Below are 23,587 nucleotides of genomic sequence, written 5' to 3'. Positions count from 1 at the left end.
TCAGGAGATGGTATTTCTGTGGATCCTAATAAAATTGAGTCAGTAGTGAATTGTGCTAAATTAAGGAACGTCTAGGAGATTAGGAGTTTCTTGGGGCTAGCTGGGTATTACCGTCATTTTGTTGATGGATTCTTAGCGTTATCGAGGCCTCTAACACGACTGACCAGGAAGAACACCAGATTTGTATCGGATGATAGTTGTGAGCAGAGTTTTTCAGGAGTTGAAGCAGAGGCTTGTTATGGCGCCAGTGCTGATCATCCCGTCAGGGGGTGAGGGTTATGTCATTTACAGTGATGCGTCCTTGAAAGGATTTGACTGTGTATTGATGCAACATGGGAGTGGTAGTGTATGCTTCTAGGTAGTTGAAAGAATATGAAAAGAACTACCCTACCCATGATCTTGAATTGGCTGCAGTAGTACACGCATTGAAAATTTGGAGGTATTACCTGTACGGCGAGCGATGTGAAATTTTCTCCGACCACAAGAGTCTAAAGTACTTTTTCACTCAGAAGGAACTAAATATGAGGCGGAGAAGGTGGTTGGAGCTTATTAAAGATTTTGACTATACCATCAGTTATCACCGAGGGAAAGCAATCGTGGTAGCTGATGCGTTAAGCAGGAAGTCTGTGGAATCAGTGTTGGCGGCTATGAAGATCCAGTATCCGATCATGATGGATCTGGAGAGACTCGGCATAGAGTTGGTTGAGAGTGTTTCCCAGGCTTGTATCGCTAGTCTAGTGGTGCAGCCTACTCTTTAGGAAATGATTAAACCTATTCAAAAAGATGATCCAGAATTAGCATAGGTATTAGTCAGAGTACAGAATGTTCAGGGGGAGGAATTTTGTATTGCATGTGACGGAGCTTTACGGTTCCATTCCAGATTATGTGTTCCTATCGATGCTGACATCAGGAAGACAATCTTAGAGGAGACTCACAAATCTTTGTACATAGTTCATCTCAGTCGTAAGAAAATGTATAGGGATCTGTGAGAGTTGTACTGGTGGAGTGGTATGAAGAAAGAGATCACCAATTATGTAGCCTAGTGTTTGACATGCCAGTAGGTAAAAGATGAGCACCAGAGACCGATAGGGCAGTAGCAGCCATTATTTATCCCAAAGTGGAAGTGGGATCATATATCTATGGATTTTGTGTCAGGACTGCCGATGGCGTTGCATGGCTAGAATGCAATTTGGGTGATTGTGGATCGTTTGACCAAGATTGCCCATTTTCTTCCCATTAAGATCAGCTACCCCATGGATAGACTGATAAAGATATATATTCAGGAGATAATCCATTCTCATAGCGTGCCAGTGTGTATAGTGTTAGAAAAAGACCCACATTTCACATCACAATTTTTGAGGAGCTTGCAGAAGGCTCTAGGGTCTCAGTTATCTTTTAGCACGGTGTTCCATCCTTAGTCAGGTGGGCAGACTGAGAGGATGATTCAGATATTAGAGGACATGCTTCGAGCATGCGTGCTAGATTTTGGGGGTAGTTGGACTCAGTTCATGCCACAGGTGGAATTTGCGTACAATAACAGTTACCAGGCCAGCATTGGCATGGCACCGTCTGAGGCACTTTACGGTAGGAGATGTCATTGTCCTTTATTTTGGGATGAAGTGGGGAAGCGACGAGTTGTGGGACCAGATCTTGTTCAGAAAACATGTGATAAGGTTTGGCTTATCAGAGATAGAATCAGTACAGTTCAAATCCAATAGAAGAGTTACGCTGATACTCGCCACAAAAAATTGGAGTTTGATGTTGGTAATCATGTATTTTTTTAAAAATTGCTCCATTAAAAAGGATTATGCGATTTGGGAAGAAAGGTAAAATCAGCATTAGGTTCATCGGTCCATTTGAGATTCTAGAGAAAGTGGGGCCTGTTGCCTACAGGCTAGCTTTGTCACCTGTGTTGTCCAGGATATATGACATATTTCACATTTCCATGTTGAAGAAATACGTCCCAGAACCTTCTCACGTAATCAGCTATGGTAAATTAGAGCTCAGTGATTCACTAGTTTATGAGGAGGTGCCAATATAGATTCTAGATAGGAAAGTGCAGGAGTTACGTCACAAGAAGATTCCTCTGGTGAAAGTCTTGTGGAAAAATCATACAATAGAAGAAGCTTCTTGGGAGCTTGAGGAATAGATAAGGCGGAGATATCCACAATTATTCAAGGAAGTGTAATAGTAAGTAATATTCCTTTTGCAGGTACATGTAATAATTCAGTTAGTAAGTGGTATTCTAGTTTTGGGAGAATTTTATTTTGTATATGTAATCTCTCAGGACTTGGAATTTTACCACGGTATTCCTCCACCATAAGTGAGGGTAAGTAATAAAATAAGTAAACCGTTTGCCTTTAAGGAATGATGAATCATATAAATAGAAAATTTTGAGGATGAAATTTTATAAGGAGGGGAGAATGTAGTGACCTAGAGAATTATAGTATTTAATTAATAAAAGAGGAAGGAAAATGGAAATTTAAAAAATAAGGAATAGCAAGCCTCGTCAACAACGTGGCATATTGGGCTTGTCGACGAGGGTGAATTTCGTCGACGAGAAGCTACTAAGAGGCTAATTGCCCATCTCTAAATTTCATCAACGAGAACAAACGTTCATCGATGAATGACCTTCTTGACCTCGTCAATGAGGTGACGTGGCTTATTGACGAAGGCCAGTGTATAAATATGCCTAAACTTCATTTTTTGCCAAAATTTCCTGCGCAGATTTCCTTTTCTCTCTCCTTTTCGGTTCCCTACCCTTCTCTCTTAATTTATGGGTCCATTCTTCACCGGATCAACGATCTAAAGCTGCCACGACACTCCTGGGGAAGTTCTCTGCATATCTACTAGAGTGGATCGTTGGTGGGATGAGTTTGAAATTCATCCCAGATTCAAGGTAAGACTTTTTATTCAAAATTTGGTTTTACCATGGTTGTAGGAAATGTTATATACGAAGAAATACTGAAGTTTAATTCTAGGAGATGTTATTTTCAAGGTGTTGAGCAGGGAACCCTTCAAGTGTTGGAGCTATTGTTTTAGGGGCTTTTTTAGGAATCAGGTAAGGGGATAAACTAAGCTAGTTATTTTCATGAAAATGTATGTATGATTTTACAGCATCTGATTTCAGGAAAATATATATATACATATTAGCATTATTTTTTTTTTAAATACTGCTATAAATGAGAATATATTTAAAATATATATACCCATTCTGTGTAGCATGAGTAGAATTTATTATGAGTTACTGCTTTTTTGGGAAAATGTTAAATGATACAAAGTTTTATAAATGATATACCGGCGTACGGGTCGAGAGTTTTATATGATACACCGACGTACAAGCCGAAGATGTTCTCACATGATATGCCAGCGTACGGGCTAAGCTATTTACATAATATGCCGGTGTACAGGCCGAGCCATTTATATGATATGCTGGCATACGCATCGAGCCTCTTATTTGATATGTGATACGACGTATGGGCCGTGATTAATAAAATATGAAATGTCGGCGTAAGGGCCGTTGAGTTTCACATTATATATGAAATGTGATATGATGATATTGAATTGACAATTATTATTATGGAATAGTAATGTATCACAATTTGGAATATGTTATATGTTATTAGAACCTGGTTGGCTTGGTTTAGGCTTGCACTTGCACGGTACCGTAGCTATGCATTCATGATCATCATGATAATGTGTTATCGCTGTTGTACGGGGCCGCGTGAGGATGGATAGTCGATGTGGTTTATTGAAGTGTTGGCGCCCCTGGTGTATGGATCAAGTCTGGCAGACCCATCGTACTTACAGACTGTACTTTTGACTTGGCAGTGGTCGGCCAGCCATTGTCAGGTCCCGCTTTCGGGCCACACAACCTAATCATGTGGGGGTAATACATGACACCAGTCAGCTAACCTTCCAGGGTTGTTTTTGTATTATTATTATATGAGATGAATTATGCTTATGGAAATCGAGTATGTTCTGCTATGCTATGATTATACATGTTTTTCCCAGAAATGATATAGACAGTTTTACTAAATATGGCTATATATGTTTTTATGTATAACACGGAAATACTCATGTTGCCACAAATTGGTATTAGTTTATTTTCCCTTACTGAGAGGTGTCTCACCCCGAATTATATGAACATTTCAGGAGCCCCTGATAGTAGAGCAGATAAAGCTCCGCTGAGGTAGTTACATTTGGTTCACCTTTTATGAAGGCTAAGTAATTTCTAGGGTCAGATGGATTTTGGGCGATGATCCTAGGACCGGTTTTTGACTATTTTGGGTTGTATATGATGGATGTAGTAACTCTGCTATTGTGCTAAATGGTGCGTTGGGATGTATATGAATTTATTTTTCCTACTGCTTAGGCTTCCGTGTTGTGTTTCTGATGTATCCCTGGTACCCACCGGTTCAGGTTGATTATGATCTGTTGGGTTTATTATATTGGTTTTGTTATTATGGAAGAAAAGGAAAAAATGGTAAAATAAGCAAGTCGTTAGAGGACTGGTCCACATAGGATTAACACCTTCACAGATACATGGTCCACATAGGATTGGTCCACACAGGACTAACACCTTCACAAAATACATTATGGCCCACACAGGCACCACAACCACACAGGTTACAAATCCACATTCACAACCCCGTTCATAGCAAATCGGTAAAACAAACTCCTCATTCCACTGCCAATGTTTTACCCCCTTTATATAAATGCCCATATAACAACCTCCTCATACCACTGCCAACGTTATATGGCGATTTATATCAAGTACAATATAATGACCTCCTCATACCACTGCCAATGCTATATCGCAATTTACATGAACCACATTACACATCCAATGCATAACCAATCACCCAAGCACATCAACACATTTACCGCATTATTCACAATCAAACAATACTCACAGTTGAACAGTATTCACAACCAAATAGAACTTATAACCCAATCAATAGCCACATGCAAACAACATTCGTAATCAAGTAGTACTCGCAACCAATTAAATATGAAAGTTATTTTCATACCACACGAATTTTTCCCAAATATGAAATATAATCAAAATCATTGTTTTCCAAATGTCTAACTGTTCAAATAAATCGTACCTATATATATATATATATATATATATTTGTATACTCGAATTTAATCGGTTTAAAATTATTTAAAAAGTTGCTATAACGTTTTTCCCCTTACCTGCCTTCTGAAATTTTTGCCTAAGCTGAACGGAAAATGAGACCTTGTATTCCAAAAATCCCAACTTACTCAAATCTCAAAACAATACTCATTTAATACTTCCTAGGTTCCATATACTTCAACTTATAATAAAACTTAAAAATATCTCACTTACCCTGATTTTGGGGCGGTGCCCCAAAATCCCAAATCAATGATTTGCTCCGGTAGCTTTGTAGAGCATATCCCACGAACCCCGTGGTGGTTCCAGATCATCAAAGTAAGCCTTAATGGAACAAGAAATTAAATAAAATAAAGGGAAGAATCGTCGCCACCTCTGCACAGAAAACCGTTGCCAATTTCCCCAGGCCTCCAGAAAATCGTAGCCAGTTTTCTATTTAACTAGCCCAAATTTACCATTTACTAGCTACCGTCCCGCAGTAAATTCCAAAAATCGTCCCTGATTTTCTCTCCTCTCCAGAAAACCATCGCCGATTTTCTCCTAAATCAGCCAAAATCCATTTTTTTTCCCAATTTTTCTTTTTATTTCCCTTTATTTCTTTCTTTTATATTTATTTTCTTTTAATTCCCAAATTCAGGTTATTACATATTCATACCACATTGTTATGTATTCATCCCACATTACCGGATTGTGCGGCCCGTAGGCGGGACCTAACCGTGGTTGGCCTACCAGATTAGATCAAACTAAACACGTTTGTAGTACGATTGGCCTACCTAATCCTGGTCCGAACCCCATGAGGTAACACAACCCTTCTCAAACCCAATCGACTGTCTTGCCACACTCTATACAAGACGTGTGGTTGCACTAACACATATGCTAGCAATGGAACAGTGCACTCAGAATAATTCTGGTCCATCAGGGTTCTCATTTCCACATTTCAAAATTCATATTTCATCATTCTGTATAATTCTCATCACATCTATGTATATATATCTTCAAATCAGTATAATTCTTTGTTCAACATTTCTACATAAAATATCTCTATGTATTTCACATATCATCATTTCATTATAAAACATGTGTATTTCTCATTTCATGATTTCTGTAAAACATTTTTGTATATCATATTTCATCATTTCTTAGTAAAAGCACATCTGTATATACATATGTATGTATGTATATAAAACATAACTGGGTTTCCCATAACTTCACATATGAATAAAAACATATCTTGGTATCTTATATTATCGTATTTCTATATCACATATTTCAATATCAACCATATTCACAATAATAAAACTATTATTTCATATTCCTCATGCCACACAATTTTTAACTTATAATCATAATATAATAATCACCGGAAAAATATCAATATCATAGTTTTCAAAACTATATACCAAATGCTCATTCTCACATACTTTAATCAACCAATCAACGTCCCAAAATATCTGTTATAATTTATTCCCCTCACCTGCTTATTAAGAGAATTTCTGTGAAGATCCTAAAATCCAAGCTCGCGGCGTTTTGGAGCTCAAAACCCTGAAATTACATTTCCTTAGTTCAATTAACTCAACCCCAGAATTACAATTATCTTAATATTCCTAGGCTTACACGTTCCTATTAACCGGTTAAGTTCTAAAAATAAGGGTTTGATCCACTTCCCATATTTAAATTTTATTTCTATCATATTTAAAAATAATATGATCAAACTCCCACAGTTTAATCTAATTTCAAAATATTCCCCAAAAATTCCATTTAATTAATTCCCTTCAATTTAACTTAATCCCAAAACATTCTCAAAAAATTGATATAATCAAATACTCTAATTTAATAATCACATATTATAATTTAACTCGTTGAATTTCTAAAATAACAGACATAATTTGTACTCCTCACCTTAGCCTTGAAGTGGTTCCTAGGATCTCCAAATCAAAAATTTGCTCCGATTAAAATGTCGCTGGTCGAATTCATAACCCAAGGATACCTCCCATTCTTCAATCGGTGCACGATTCGCAGAAGAAATCTTAGAGAAAGAAAGAGATGGAGCGTGGAGAGAGAGAGAGAGAGAGAGAGAGAGAGAGAGAGAGAGAGTTGCACTCTAAATTCTGAAATCAATTTGAGATTTCAGGAAACTTCAATGTTAAGCTTCCATATATTATAACATTACTTTATTACATTAAATTAATAATATATATATATTATAATATTATAATATATATATTAATATATTATTATATTATATTAATTAATTAATATTTATTTATTTATTTATTTATTTTGGAATCACTACATTCTTTCCTCCTTATAAAAATTTCACTTTCGAAATTTGCTATCTATCTCGTGTATCAATCTCTAAGGAAAAATTCACTGAAATTTTATTAATTACCCTCACTTATGGTGGAGGAATACCATGGTTACAAAGAAGGATCCTGGGAGATTACAATCATTCACATAAAAGAAAATTCTCCCAAAACCTTTCATAACCAAAACCAAAACACTAACTACCCTATATTGTACAAGTCAATGGACGTACACTGTCATTTACTTTTACTCTTACTAGTCTACCTCTGGGTCCCGCTGAATAGGTATGGATATCTCTGGCGAATCTTTTCCTCTAATTCCCATGAAACTTCTTCTACAGCATGTGTAACGCCCTGAACCCTTAATCCCGGGTCCGGTGCTTTATACCTGATAATCCATAAATTAATATATATGCAGTGGAAAACATAAATATAATCTCCATAAATATATTACCAAAGTTTACTATTTCTATTTATAATCCATATTAATCATTCATCGCCTGCATTTCCATATATACATACCTCTAAAAACTCAATCCACAAAACCAGTATTTACAATCATTCCTTTCTCAACGGACTTAAAATATAAAACATAAACTTAAACTTTATACAACCCAAAAGTATATCAAAAATATACCCTTTCTCTTTATAATCCTCAAAAATGCTATAAATCCTTGAGCTCTCTAAGCCCGACCTCGAGGATGTCCAGGAAAAGAAATAGTTATATTCGAGTGAGACACATCTCAGTAACGGAAGAAACAATATATTAAAAATAGCGTGTGGCTAACATGAGATTATAAATATCATTTTAATAACATTTTCAAAACGTTATCATAAACACTGAAATCATTCTCTAAACCTAATCAATCACATGCAAAAGATTCAACCCACGAGATTACCTAAGGATAGTGGTGATTTCCCACCCATATAAGTAGCATCCCTCTGCTATGATATTTAGGCAACCCTAGGGTTACTGCTGAAGCATGCCAGGGAACTCACCTTACTCAGTAAGTCTTCAAGTATTAGATTGATCTCGTACTCGCACAGTTCAACAAAGGTTTACCAGTGAAGGCCCCAAGGATAGGGAAATCTACCTGCCCATACAAGTAGGTTCCCTCTGCCCTAGTACATTATGCAGCTGCCGTCACATCTGAAGTTATTAGCACACTTGCCTTTCTCAGCAAGCCCTCAGGCGAAGGGTACACCTCGCCCAATCATAACATGTTTTATGAGCATAGATACTTCTAATATCATAATACATTATTCTTTCTGTCATTATTCAATCATTCACATCAATTCATGTCCATAACTTAAACATTGCATTGCATTTCACTTTAAGTGACTATTTCCCATTATCATCGTTCACATCTCACATTTCATTTCATTGTCATTTCATTGCCATTTCATTCCATTTTCATTTCATTCATTCGTATTACAGCTGCTCTTTAGCCGTCATCAGTTAGTCCACATAGAAATATGCTAGAATCTGGTAACACAGCTCCTTTTAGTTGCCATCAGTTAGTCCACATAGAAATGCGTTAGAATCTGCTAACACGGCTTTCAGCTGTCATACATTTACATGGTTACATTAACATACACAAGCAGCATAGTTCATTTCATATTTTATTCTCAATGCATTACTTACCTAATCTACATCTCATACATATAACGTACATTTGCACAGAACTTACATTTACTCATGCCACACAATTTTGTAATAAAATTCATACATATTCCTTGTAAAATAAGCCAACCCACATTTAGCATTTAAATACTGAAAATAAAATTTCCATTTCTTACATAATTTCCTCAGAAAATACCTTTCACTTTCATCAGTTCATTTTCACATATACATAGCTAGATAAGCGGTCCTAGGATCAGAAAACATAGTTTACATGGTTGGCATTTTAATAATCCACACCAAAACATATACATCAATATAACATAATTTATTATCTTTAATTTCATGAAATCTTATTTAATATACAATTTGCCCTTACCTGACTTCTGATCTACGCTGGCAAGATCCCCAAACTGATATTGAGGCGTTCACTTAGACCCTAAATCAAAAATCCTAATTTAATTAAAATAAACTCCAACTGACTCAAATCTTAGGAAAAATACTTATTTGATGCTTCCTAGGCTCCAAATAAAAATATTCGTTAAGAAAATTCCCAAAATAACTCACTTACCCTGATTTTGGAATGTTTCCCAAAATTCTCAAACCAACGATCAGCTCCTGCAGCCTTGCAGAGAATGATCCTACGAACCTCGTGGTGGTCCCGAATCGTCAAACCGGGTCAAATCCAGCCCAAAATCAAAGAGATAAGGCTGGGGAATTTGTTTTTAAGAGAGAGAGGAAGAAAAATCTTGAAGTTTCTCACTGCAATAAAAGAAATTCTATTTATACACAGGGCTTCATTGATGAGACACGTGGGTTCATCGATGAACCACTAAAGAGACTTCGTCAACGAGAAGATATATTCATCGACAAAATTCATAATTCAAAATTACTCTCTTAGGATTCCTTCGTCGACGAGGGACTGGAGTTCGTCGACGATCTCTAGAAGGACACTCGTCGACGAGTACAGAACATTCGTCGACGAGGCCTGCTATTCCTTCCTCTAAAATCTTTCCTTTTTTCCTTATTATACATTAATCCATTTCATTTATTATACTTCCTAATTATTTTAAATAGTTTAAATTTTCGGGTCATTACAGCATGATTGCGCTAAAGCACTTTTACTAGTGGGATCTTTTTAGTACGTAGTTCGTGTTCCTTTCAATCCAGAATCTACACTGGCACTTCTTCATATGATAAAGTATCCTTAAGCTATAGTTTCTCATAAATGATCACATGGGAGGTATCTGGGACATACTTCCCCAACATAGATACATGAAATACGTCATGAATCTTCGATAGCACCGAAGGTAATGCTAACCTGTAGGCGACTAGACCCACTCTTTCCAATATTTCTAATGGTCGAATAAACCTAGGGTTCAATTCACCTTTTCTTCCAAATCTCATTACTCCTCTCATCGGTGCAACTTTCAAGAAAACATGATCCCCTGCACGAAACTCCAGCTCTCATCGGCGGGTGTCAGCATAACTTTTCTGGCGACTCTAAGCTATTTTGATTCTATCTTGGATGAGTCCGATCTTCTCTGAAGTCTGATGAACCATCTCTAGCCCCAAAACATGCCTTTCACCAGTTTCATCCTAATATAATGGAGATCGGCACCTCCGACCATACAACGCTTCATATGGTGTCATCCCAATACTGGCCTAGTAGCTGTTATTATAAGCAAATTCAAGTAATGGAAAAAATCGTATCCAACTACTCCCAAAGTCTAGCACACAAGTTTGTAGTATATCATCCAGTATCTATATGGTTTTCTTTGTCTGTCCATCGATTTGAGGATGAAATGTTGTGCTGAACATCAATTGAGAACCCATGGCTCCTTGCAAACTCCTCTAGAAATGAGATGTGAACCGTGGGTCTCGATCTGATACTATGGACACTGGCACGCCGTGCAATCTAACTATCTCCTACATGTATAACTCTATCAGTCTACTAATGGAGTAGTTAACTCTGATTGGAAGGAAATTGGCAGTCTCCGTCAATCGCTCAATGACTACCTAGATGGCATCATGTCCATGCAATGCCGGTGGTAACCTTGTGACAAAGTCTATCGAAATGTGTTCCCACTTCCATTCGAGAATGTGAAGTAGCTACAACTTTCTCGTTGGTCTATGATGCTCAGTTTTGTTGACTTTGGTGTGATCCCATGAGGGGGGGGTGAATTGAGTTTTAAAACTATTTCGACTAATTTAAACATTTACACCGATTCACTACAGTTCATATCCCATTCAATATAATAACGTGTATAAAAAATGATGAAGCTATACGTTCAGACATACACGCGCAACATATCTCATTTAACTCAAATGTGTGCATGCAAATAATTATAACAGTAAATAAACAAGCATACACATATGGAAATTAAGTGTAGAAAGTAAATAAGAGAGAGAGAGAGAGAGAGAGAGAGAGAGAGAGAGAGAGACATACACGATTATTTTTATCGAGGTTCGACCAAACCAACCTACGTCCCCGCCTTGGCCATACCCCCCAAGGATTAAACTATCCCTGCTCACTTAAATGGGCGGAACAAAAGTCGTTACAACCTCTCCTTACAGGGCGAGGTAAACCCCAGCTCATATACAAGGTTGAGCCCAACTTGTTCCCCTTACGGGGCGGAGACTCCCTAGTTCAATTTTTGGGTTAAACTAAACCAGTCTCACTTACGGGTTAAGACTCCCTAGTGCAATTCTAGGCTGAACCCAACCGATCTCACTTACGGGGCTGAGACTCCCCAGTTCAATTTACGAGATGAACCCAACCGGTACATTAAAAATAATTTTTATACATATAACATGATTCAAAATACAAGTACAAATGTACACATTAAGGCTCAAATACATACATTCTCTAGTGATATGCATTATACTCAGTAGAGTAAGGGTGCTTAAATAGATTTAAACCCTAATAAGATATTTTTTCCAACAACATATTTCAATAAAAATATAGGACAACCTAGGGTTTTGCTCTTCAAAAATTTTTTGCACAAATAAAATATATGAATATATATAAATGAGAAATATGTTCTCCAACAAAGATTTTTTCTAATGAAAAATATTTGGAGAAACTATAATTTTAGGCTCAAGAATATTTGTGCAATAAATACAATCAAAAACAAATGCCCAAAGAAAATATTCTCTTTAAAAAATATTTCAAAGAATGTAACAAAGAGAGTCGGAGAGTATGAAAAATTTAACCCTAAAATGATTTTTGAAATAAAAGAGTATATGAGGGAACTTTGATCAAGTAAAAAATTTAAGAGAAAAAGTTTGCTAATCAAAGTTACTAATCTAAGCAAATGAAAGGGTATTTATAGTTTTTCTAAAGATTATGACCTTTAGGGACACGCTTGATATTTTAAAAAATATTTAATTAAAATTAAGCATGTTTAGGTGTTGGAAATAAACCCAACTCAAGAGGTTCAGTCGCCTAGCGCCTAGGGTCGGTCGGCCGAACACTCACAAAGAGTAAAAGTGATTTTTCGAGTTCGGTTGACCGTGGGCAACAACCGGTCGGCTGAAGCCAAGGCGATTTCTTAACCTTCGTAGGTTTGGGCGCCTAGTGATTGGTTCGGTTTGCCAATATGGTATGTTCGATCGACCAAGAATATTTTGAACTGATAGTTCGGTCGACCGAGGCAAGTAGAAAAAGTCAGCTTTTAGGTTCAGTTGACCGTGGAATATTAGTTCAAATCTGGGTCAGCGCCCGAGCCAAGTCAAAGCTTGACTTCCTACTTGGTTGGTCAACCGAGGCATTTATAACGCCAAAGGTCGGTCAATCGAGGCTTAGTCAAATATTTGACTTTCGGCCTATGGTGTGTTCAGTCGACTGAGCTGATTATAACTAGAGGGGTTTGGTTGACCGGACTTTTAAATTAAGCCCAAAATCTAACGTCGGTTTGTAAGCCCTAATTTGACCCTAAATTTATATTAAAACCTTTGTAAGATTTTATCTTTTTATGAAAATGTTATGTATGAAGTGCAGGTGCCCTAAGGTACGGTCATTTGAGCATTCAATTTATATCATGCAAAGCATGCATTATTACAAACCAAAGATAAAAATTAAATGCGGTACAATTCAAAACATGTCTTCTTCTTTTTACTCTTCTCTTCATGGAATATGATAGTATGATGTGAGCTTTAAGTATTCTAGCTTCCATTTTCCTTTTGCCTTATGTGTATGTTGAATAGTAAACATGTTCAAGCACATAAAAACACACATAAGAAATTGGTGTTTTGTCAGCATCAAAACAAGGATCGGACTAAAAAAGTCAACAAGCTTTCACCTACTGGCATGTTAAACACTGCTCCACATACTCAGCGATTTCTTTCTTCATATTCATCCACCAAAAAGACTCCCGAAGATACCTGTACATCTTAGTACTTCCAGGGTGCAATATATAAAGGGATCGATGCGCTTCCTCCAGGATAATTCTCTTAATCTCAGTGTTAGCCGATACGCAAAGTCTGGTATGAAATTTCAAAGCTCATCATCAAAGATATTAAATTCTACTCCTTGACCGTTCTGCACTTTATCCATAATTTTTACTAGCTCTACATCTTTCATCTAAGCAGCTTTAATTCTTTCCTGTACGGTGGGCTGAAGTACTAGATTACCAATAAGTGCTTGGTGATCTCCCTCTACCAGTTCCACGCCAAGCTTTTCTAAATCCATTTGGATCGAATGTTGAGTCACCACTGCTGATACTGATGAACCCACTGATTTTCGGCTCAAAGCATCAACTACCACATTAGCTTTTCCTAGGTGGTAACTGATGGTGCAGTCATAATCTTTAATCAATTCTAGCCACCTCCTCTGCCTCATACTTAATTCCTTCTATGTGAAAAAGTAGTTCAAACTCTTGTGGTTTGTGAAGATCTCGCCCCTATCCCCATACAATAATGCCTCCAGATTTTCAAAGCATAAACCACAGCTTCTAACTCCAGATCATGGGTAAGGTAATTCTTTTCATATTCTTTGAGCTGCTGTGAAGCATATGATGCAACTCTCCCCCGCTACATCAGAACACACCCGAGCCCTTTGTGTGACACATCACTCTATATTATAAAACCTTCTTCCCCTGAAGGAATCGTCAGAACTGGCAGTGATGAGTCGTTGCTTTAATTGGAAGCTCTATTCACACTCATCTGTCCATTCAAATCTTGCATTCTTCTTAGTCAATCTGGTCAAAGGGTGTGACAGTTTAGAGAATCCCTCTACAAACCAGCGATAGTATCTTGCCAATTCCAAGAAACTTTTGACTTCCTAGACATTTTTCGATCTTTCCCAGTCTACTACCGCCTCAATCTTGCTCAGATCCACAGAATTGCCACCCTTGGATATTACGTGTCCAAGGAAGGTAACTTGCTTCAACCAAAACTCACACTTCTTGAATTTTGCATACAACCTTTTTTCTCTCAGCACCTGTAAAACCATCCTCAAATGTTTTTCGTGCTCCTCAGGGCTATTTGAATGCACTAGAATATCATCAATGAAAACCACAACAAACTGATCCAGGTACTGATGGAAGACCCTATTCATCAGGTCTATGAATATAGTAGGAGCATTTGTCAGTCCAAACAGCGTAACCACAAACTCATAATAACCATACCAAGTTCGAAATGCTATTTTCAAAACATCCTCTACCTTAACCTTCACTTGATGGGACCCAAATCATAGATCAATTTGATAAAAAGTTTGTGTCCCTTGAATCTGGTCAAACAAATCATCAATGTGGGAAAGCGAGTATATATTCTTAATGGTCACTTTATTGATTTCTCTATAGTCGATGCACATTCTCGTCAACCCAACTTTCTTTTTCACAAACAATAATGGCGCTTTCAAGGGTGACACATTGGGCCTGATAAATCCCTTGTCTAACAATTCCTATAGTTATTATTTCAACTTTTTAATTCTGCCAATGCCATTCTATACTGAGCTTTAGTCGGCGTTGTTCCCGAAGACAAGTCAATAGCAAACTCTACTTCATGATCAAGAGGTAGTCCCAGCATATCCTCCGAAAGCACATTAGGAAAATCCCTCATTATCGAGATATCCTCCAACTTTAATTCCCCTTCTGGCACTTCTTTTACACAGGTTAGGTATCCCTGACATCCCTCCAATAGCAACCTCCTCGCATGAATGGCTGATAATATCTGTGGTAGGGTGTGCACACACGACCCCAAAAATTTGTACTCTTGTTCTCTTGGGGGTCTGAATATTACCTCTCTCTAACAGCAGTCAATGTTCGTATAGTTGGCAGAAAGTCAATCCATTCCCAGAATTATCTCAAAATCATGCATATCTAAGACTACCAAATTAGCTGGCAAGGACCTCCCCTATATACTAATTGAACAATCTCGAAATACCTTCCTACACAACACTACAGTCTCGGTCGGCATAGTCACTAACAAACTGACATCTAAGGACTGAGTTGCTATATCACACATCTTGATAAACTCCAAGGCTATGAAGGAGTGAGTCACCCCTAAATCAAATAAAACAATAGCTTTATATGATAAAATTGAAATAATACCTATCACTCCATCGCCGGCCGCCTCTGCATCTCTCGGTGTCAAAGCATAGACCTGCGTTGGGGCGGTATTCCTCTGCTGACCACCTCTGGGTACCTGGTTATCTCCTCGGTACGGTCTAGTAGCAGCCACATTGCCCCTTGGTGTAAAAATATCTCGTGCTATGTGTTAGGGTTGACTGTATCGATAACAAATCACCTCTCTAACTCGGTATTCTCCTGGATGACTCCTGTGGCACCTAAGACTAGGAGGGTACACTGGTCTACCCTACACAACTCGGTCTCCTATCCTTTTTCTCTAACCTCCTCTACCACCATGCCTCCTCCAAGGCACCCGACTGGTACCTGCCTGAAAATCGGGAGGTTTGGGCCTCTTCCTCTGGCTCTATGTTGGGGCACCTCTCTGTAGACTGGACTCAATAACTGTAGCTTTATCTACCAGCTCTAAAAAATTTTGGACTTGAAAGCCCACTACCTGCTCATATAAACCCTGTCTTAGGCCCTCCTCAAATTTTCACCTTCTTTTCCTCATCTAGCACCATGTATGGGGCAAAATGTGATAGCTCGATGAATCTAGTGGCATACTACTATACCATCATGTGCCCTTGGGCCAAATTTAGGAATTCTGCTGCTTTAGCGTTTCGGGTAGTAGCGGGGAAATACCGCTCGAAAAATAACTCCCTGAAGCGGCTTTAGGTCATGGCTATAAGCATAGGCCTTTGCTCCTCTAGTAATCTCACTGATCTCCACCAGCATTTAGCTTCTCTTGTCAACTTAAATGTAGCAAATGATACCTTATGCTCCTCAGTACACGGGAGAACTACCAACGTCACCTCAATCTCCTAGGCCCAGTTCTCAGCCACGAGTGGGTCGGCCCATGTGGAGAATGATGGGGGATTCATGTGTGTGAACTGCTCAATCGTGCAGCTCGGCTCCCCTGAACTCCTGGCCATCTCTACCATCACCTATCGGGTGACAATACGTAGCACTGCATCTGGATCTCCGCCGCCCATACTGGAAGACCCTGCATCATCACCTCTAGCATGTGCATTGCTACTTCCAAGATCCATCCTGAAAATGAAATAAAATAGTCTTACAACTCTATCATCATAACACAACCAATACACTCATCATACTAAGAACCATAAGATATTCTCCTATAACCATTCATCTTAACATTCTCATTCCCACTTTTAAGATTCAGTCTTACCACTCAAAAGCAAGAATCAGCGATAGTTAACCATGAATTTCCTGAAATCGTCACCTCAAGAAAATCACAGAAACCACCACAGAATTTCTTGCCTCTAGGCCGCAAGATAGAATCCTAAATACCAATCTTAACCTCCAACAAGGACTTACTATAATCACAGTCTACCCATCTCTTATCCTCATCAAAATCCATTCCTATACTTTGGTATTGTATTCCACTAAAGTCTGCAAAACCTAGTAACCTAGGCTCTGATACCAAACTGTGACGACCTGATTTTTTTTCCAACCATTTTTTAGAAAAAATAATAAACAATGATAAATCATCTATTGAATATATTTGATACCATATATCAACATGACCCAGCCCAAAGTGGGGTACCGGGGTGATCCAACCATCACTCAATAATAATACCAAGCAGTGGAAATAAAATATGTATATAACCCCAACTACAATACCAGAGCACTAACATCATCAAATACATCAGTATCTCTCTCCAAACCTAGACTTTAATACAATACCAGGAGTCCCAAAATATAACTATACACATGACAAATCTCACCAAAAATTACCCTGAATACTAAGGTAACGAGATCTCCTTTACCTCAGAGCTCTCTCTACTCGTCTGTCTTGATTTCCTAAAATGTTTAAATTCTGAGTGAGACACCTCTCAGTAAGATGAAATAAATTATTGATAGTGTGTGACAACATGAGTTTTGTTATATCATAACACATTCATTTAAATAATTATATTAACTAGGAAAAACATACAGATTTGTACTCATAATCATATATATATATATATATATATATATATATATATAAACATAGTTTCATAAACTTTTTTTTCTCTGAATCATTTATCAATATGTTTTCATAAGCTTTCGTTTCTCATCATCATATTTCAACATGCTTTCATAAGCTTTCATTTCTCAGAATCATATTCTAGCCCATGAGTATCCACCAGCATATAGCACGACGTGTCTATAACTCATGACTGATCATTTTTCATTTCATTTCTCACATTCATATTCTAGCCCATGAGTATCTACCAACATATAGCACGATGCGTCTGTAACTCATGGTTGATCATTATATTATAACATACAATTATCACATCTGTAATGAGAAACCATCCTTGGGATATTCATGCTACATTATCATGTATTCATCCCATATGACTAAGTTGTGCGGCCCGTAGGAGGGACCTAATCGTGGTTGGCCTACCAGGTTAGATCAAACAAAACGCATCTATAGTACGATTGACCTACCTAATTCTGGTCTAGACTCCAAGGGTAACACAACCCTTCTCAAGCCCAATCAACTATCTTGCCACACTCTATACAAGATGTGTGGTTGTACTAACACATATGCTAACAATGGTACCGTGCTCTCAGAATAACGTTGGTCCATTAGGTTTCTCATTTCCACATTTCAGTATTCATATTTCATCATGTCTGTATAATTGTCATCACATCTGTATATATATATCTTCATATCTGTATAATTCTCTATTCAACATTTCTATATAAAACATCTCTATGTATTTCGTATATCATCATTTCAGTAAAAAACATATTTGTATTTCTCATTTCATCATTTCTGTAAAACATTTCTGTATATCATATTTCATCATTTCTTAGTAAAAGCACATCTGTATATAAATCTCATATCATCACATATATATATAACATAACTAGGTTTCCCATAACTTCACATCTAAAAAAAACATATCTAGGTATCTCATATTATCATATCTCAATATCACATATTTCAATGTCAACCACATTCCCAGTAATAAAACTACTGTTTCATATTCCTTATGCCACACAATTTTTAACTGATAATCATAATACAATAATCACAGGAAAAATATCAATATCTTAGTTTTCAAAACTATATACCACATGCTCATTTTCACATACTTTAATCAACCAATCAAATTCCCAAAATATCTGTTATAGTTTATTCCCCTCACCTACTTATAGAAAGAATTCTTGCGAAGATCCTAAAACCCAAGCCCGCGGCGTTTCAGAGCTCAAAACCCTGAAATCACATTTCCCCAATTCAATCAACTCAATTTCAGAATTACAATTATCTTAATATTCCTAAGCTCACACATTCCCATTAACCAGTTAAATTCTAAAAAACGAGGGCTTGAACCACTTCTCATATTTAAATTTAATTTCTATCATATTTAAAAATACCAATATGATCAAATCCCCGCAGTTTAATCTAATTCCAAAATATTCCCAAAAAATTCTATTTAATCAATTCCCAACAATTTATCCCAAAATATTCCCAAAATTTTGATATAATCAAATACTCTGATTTAATAATCACATATTATAATTTAACCAGTTGAATTTCTAAAATAACTGACATAATTTGTACTCCTCACCTTAACCTTGGAGTGGTGTCTAGAATCCCCAAATCAAAAATCTGCTCTGATTAAAATGTCGGTGGTTGAATTCGGAACCCAGGGATACCTCCCGTTCTTCAATCGGCACACGATTCGCCGAAGAAATCTTAAAGAGAGAAAGAGATGGAGCGTGGAGAGAGAGAGAGAGAGAGAGAGAGAGAGAGAGAGAGAGAGAGAGAGAGAGATTAGAGAGAGAACGTGAGAGGTAGAGAGTTGCTCTCTCGATTTTGAAATCAATTTGAGATTTCAGGAAGCTTCAATGTTAAGCTTCCATATATTATAACATTACTTTATTACATTAAATTAATATTTTATATATATATATATTATATTATATTATAATGTTATAATATTATATATTATATTAATATATTATTATATTATATTATATAATTATTATTATTTATTTAATTATGTTATTTATTTATTTTGGAATCACTATATCTATGACCTAGGCGAGCTTCTTGTCTTTCAACATTTACCCAATGAAGCTTAGTTTGCCCAGTTATTCTCATTTTTGCAAACCTCACTCGATGTGGGTCACACATCTTATGCCAGTCAAAGTATGAATCCATTTCAGTTAACCAATCTTGAAAAAATTTTGAATCCATATGACCATCATTTGTAGGGGTTTCAATTTTTATTCTCTTCATGACATCCATTTGTGGATCATGATTTTCCCTACGATATGTTCTTGGTTGGAATTATTCTTCACAAAAATCCTCTTCATTCCAATGTGGAACATAAGGGTCATGATGCTGGATTCTTCTGGGAGCATTTGGTCTTGGTGGGGGATGAATGGGAAGTCGTTCTAAAGGTGGTGCTCTTTCTCTTGGAAGGTTGTTTGGTTCCCTAGAGTGGTGGGAAGCAAGTTCATTGTCAACCTCAAGGGGTTGTCCTAAATTTTCTAGAGATGGGTCAATAACTAAATTAGCTTCCGGTCTCTTTATTCTGGTAAGGGCATGAGTTAAGAATTGAACTTGGGCTTGAAGGTCATCTAAAAGGGTATCATGGTCTATATCAGTCCTACGACCATGATAACGGTTCCTAGCTCAAGTTGCCATCAAAACATAACAACACAAGTGCGGGTGACTCACAGCTAAGGAGGGAAATTTTAGGGAGGCTAATTTAGCTAAAGGCAAGGACTTTGAGGGTTCGCCTAACTAAACCTAGGCTCTGATACCAAGATGATGTAGGACGGGGGAGGGTGGCCTAGTCCTACTATTAACCCTCAAATCAAAAAATACATCAAAAACACTTTAAATTGAGAATTATATCAACCCAAACGAAAACAATATAAAGTAGGCTAAGTTTCACATGTTTAAAAGATTTTGAAAAGGTGTATAACTTTTTCCGAAATTCAATCTCAACAATTCTTTCACAAAGGGATCAAATCATATGTGATAAAGATGCTATTTCAATCATTCAAGAACATAAATTCTAAGTTAGCAAGCAATATTCCCACAATTGACAAAGTAAGTGAAAAATATTGAAAATTAGAGATTCTGGGTAACTTCAGTTGCCTAGACTGGAGGGTCAGTCGCCTGAAGAATTTGGAAGTAGAATTCCAGAGAGGCAGTAGCGAGTTAGTCAACTAAGCCAATAACCCCAATCGCCTGAAGAATTTTAAAACAGGATTCCTGGAAGTCAGTAGTAGTTCAGTTGACTGAACCAAGGACCTCAGTCGCCTGAACTCCTATAGGTTTTGAAGAAAACGCAGGAACTCAAAGGCTATTTTTAGGCTGGGACTATGGGGATTCAAATGAGAATTCACAACCAGTTTAGGGGTTAAGGAAAGAACAATCTTACCAAAGAAATTGTTGGATAACTTGGTTTGATTCACCACAAACTCATATCACACCATAAATATCCTTGGAACAAGCTTTAGCACAATGAAAGTAAGTTGTTGTATATATATGAAAGTGGCGTGAGTGTGAGGGAAAGTATGGTGATCGAGTTATTAGATAGATAGTGGTCTCTCACCACTTGATCTCTGGGGAGAACGTGTAGTCTCTCACCACTCAATCACAAGGATTGGACAAAGTTATAACAAGCTTTAGCAAAAGGGAAGGTCCTTTCAATATCACTATTCAAACTTACCTTTGTTTTTTTTTTTTTTCAATATTACAATGGAGATATATAAGCTAACCTGGGGGAACAAGAACTTGACTTTCTCTACAAGCATGGGGGACATGGAATACAAAAACTCTCATGGGAAAAACGAAAAAAAAATTAAACACTCACAATTTATTTACATAATAAACACTAACACAATTTTCTAAACATGCACATGCAAGCAAGTTGTCTTGCATGTTGACAAATTAAATACAACATAAGTCAAAAGGGAGACCCAATCTGTGTGGGGCCTAATGAAGCCATATAGGGCCCACATGACTGTGTGGGGCCCACGTGGTCTTGAACTCAAATTTGCAACGACATATCAACTTGGGTCTTCTCGTACCGAAAGTCTTCAAAATACTCCATGTGTACCTGCAAGAGTTACAAACCCACGTGGACATTTAGGGGCCATCCACGTATCACCATGTCGGCAAAGGACAAGGGTAAAGCCTATTGATTCCCATTAGTATGACTAATAATCAATTGAATATTAATTGATTTGTCTTACATTTACAATAAGACATGAATGTATAGTAATGATTCTTGAATGAGTTTAAGTTTTAATGAACACGTGCATATAATGAATGAAAGTATAAACAAAATATGATTTTTGTTATTGTTTAAATGCATTCTAAACTAAGAGCTCGATTTTACTTCTTGTTTGCTCATCAATACATGCATATCATTTAGAATTGATTTTGATAATTTGTACCAAATCTTACAATTCAATGAATTCGATTCTCGATTCCCAAAATTAGAATTTTGGGAAACTTTCCCTCATTAAAGGTACACAAGGCAAATGAACTCTAGTTGATTCGGTTGGTAAATTAAATTACAATTTGTTCTCCTTCAACCTCGCATTTGGATCGAAATGGTTGTACTAGTGGAGATAGGCATTCCTTCATATTGAACCCAAAGCTATAATCTAGAGAATGATGAAGAAATTTTTAGGGCTAATTTTGATGAGCAAAACATATATCCAACAAGGTACACAAATATATATATATATATATATATATATACACATATATATATTTGATGTCATTATTTGACGTGTGTGATCTTCTTCATAATTAATGGTAATAATTAGTAAACAAATCCAAATGCAATTATTCAATGCGTCTTTATGCCCAAGTTTTGTATTATTGGAAATAAAATTCATACTATTATTTCCTATTTGAACACCACTCAACTAACAAAATTTCATTAAGGACATCCAATAGCTACATGTTAGCCGAGCTGAGATTCCAATGAGAGGGGTGAATTGGGTTTTTAAGAAATTTAAAAAAACTCATAAATAATTTTAAAGGTCCTAATTAAATCATTCATTTAGGGTCTCATATTGTGAAAAGTCGTCCTAATTGCATTCGATTAAATTTTATTATTTTTTTAAAAAAATTATTAAAAAATAGAGAGGATTGGAGTGTGTATATGGCGCGTGCTCATACTTTTTGTGTGTGTGTGGGGGGGTGGGGTGGGGTTGGGTGTGGGGGTTGCGTGGGAATGGGGACCCGAGGTGTTCGGGCCATGTAGGGGCGGTTAAGTGACGGTTAATTTTTAAACCGCACCGCTCTGCTCTCAAACTACCACGAAAGCGGCGCTTCTTTCATTTGCTCATCCTCATCGCCACATGCCAGTTCTCCGCCTTCCCACGACTGTTACTTTCCTCACTTCCCGCCATGCTCATCTTCTCCGCTTCCCACAACGGCCCTCTTTTCCGCCATTCCCACGACGAGCGACTGCCTCGCTTGCATCATCGATCAGCGCCCAGCAACAGCTTCGCTTGCGTCCTTGCAGCCTGAGGAGCCGCAGCGACATCGTCGAAGCCTTGCCGGCAGTCGTTAGCGCCCACTTCCTTTCTCTCTACTCCCTCGTACGATTTCCCCAAAAGAATCCTCGAATCCAATTTGTTTCCTTCAGGAAGAAAATGAAACATCGAAACCCTATATTATTGGGTTGATGAATATATTTGTGCGCCTGAGAGGTTCTGTGCAGAAGAGAAAAGACGAGATAAGGGTTTTGGAGCTGATTTTCTTGATTGAAGGGAAGAAACCAAAGGCTCGAATGAGAGAGGTCGTGGGAAGTCATGGAATAATCAGCCTATCCAACGAGTAGAGCAATCCAAATCTGGAGAAGGATAACTGATCATATTCAGTCCAGTTCAGTACCCAATTCTGTCACGTAAACTTTAGCCACCAAGCCACACAAGAGCCAAACATCAGCTT

This window comes from Malania oleifera, chromosome 1 (genome assembly GCF_029873635.1).
Source record: "Malania oleifera isolate guangnan ecotype guangnan chromosome 1, ASM2987363v1, whole genome shotgun sequence".
Lineage (NCBI taxonomy): Eukaryota > Viridiplantae > Streptophyta > Magnoliopsida > Santalales > Ximeniaceae > Malania > Malania oleifera.
This window is presented reverse-complemented; position numbering follows the sequence as displayed.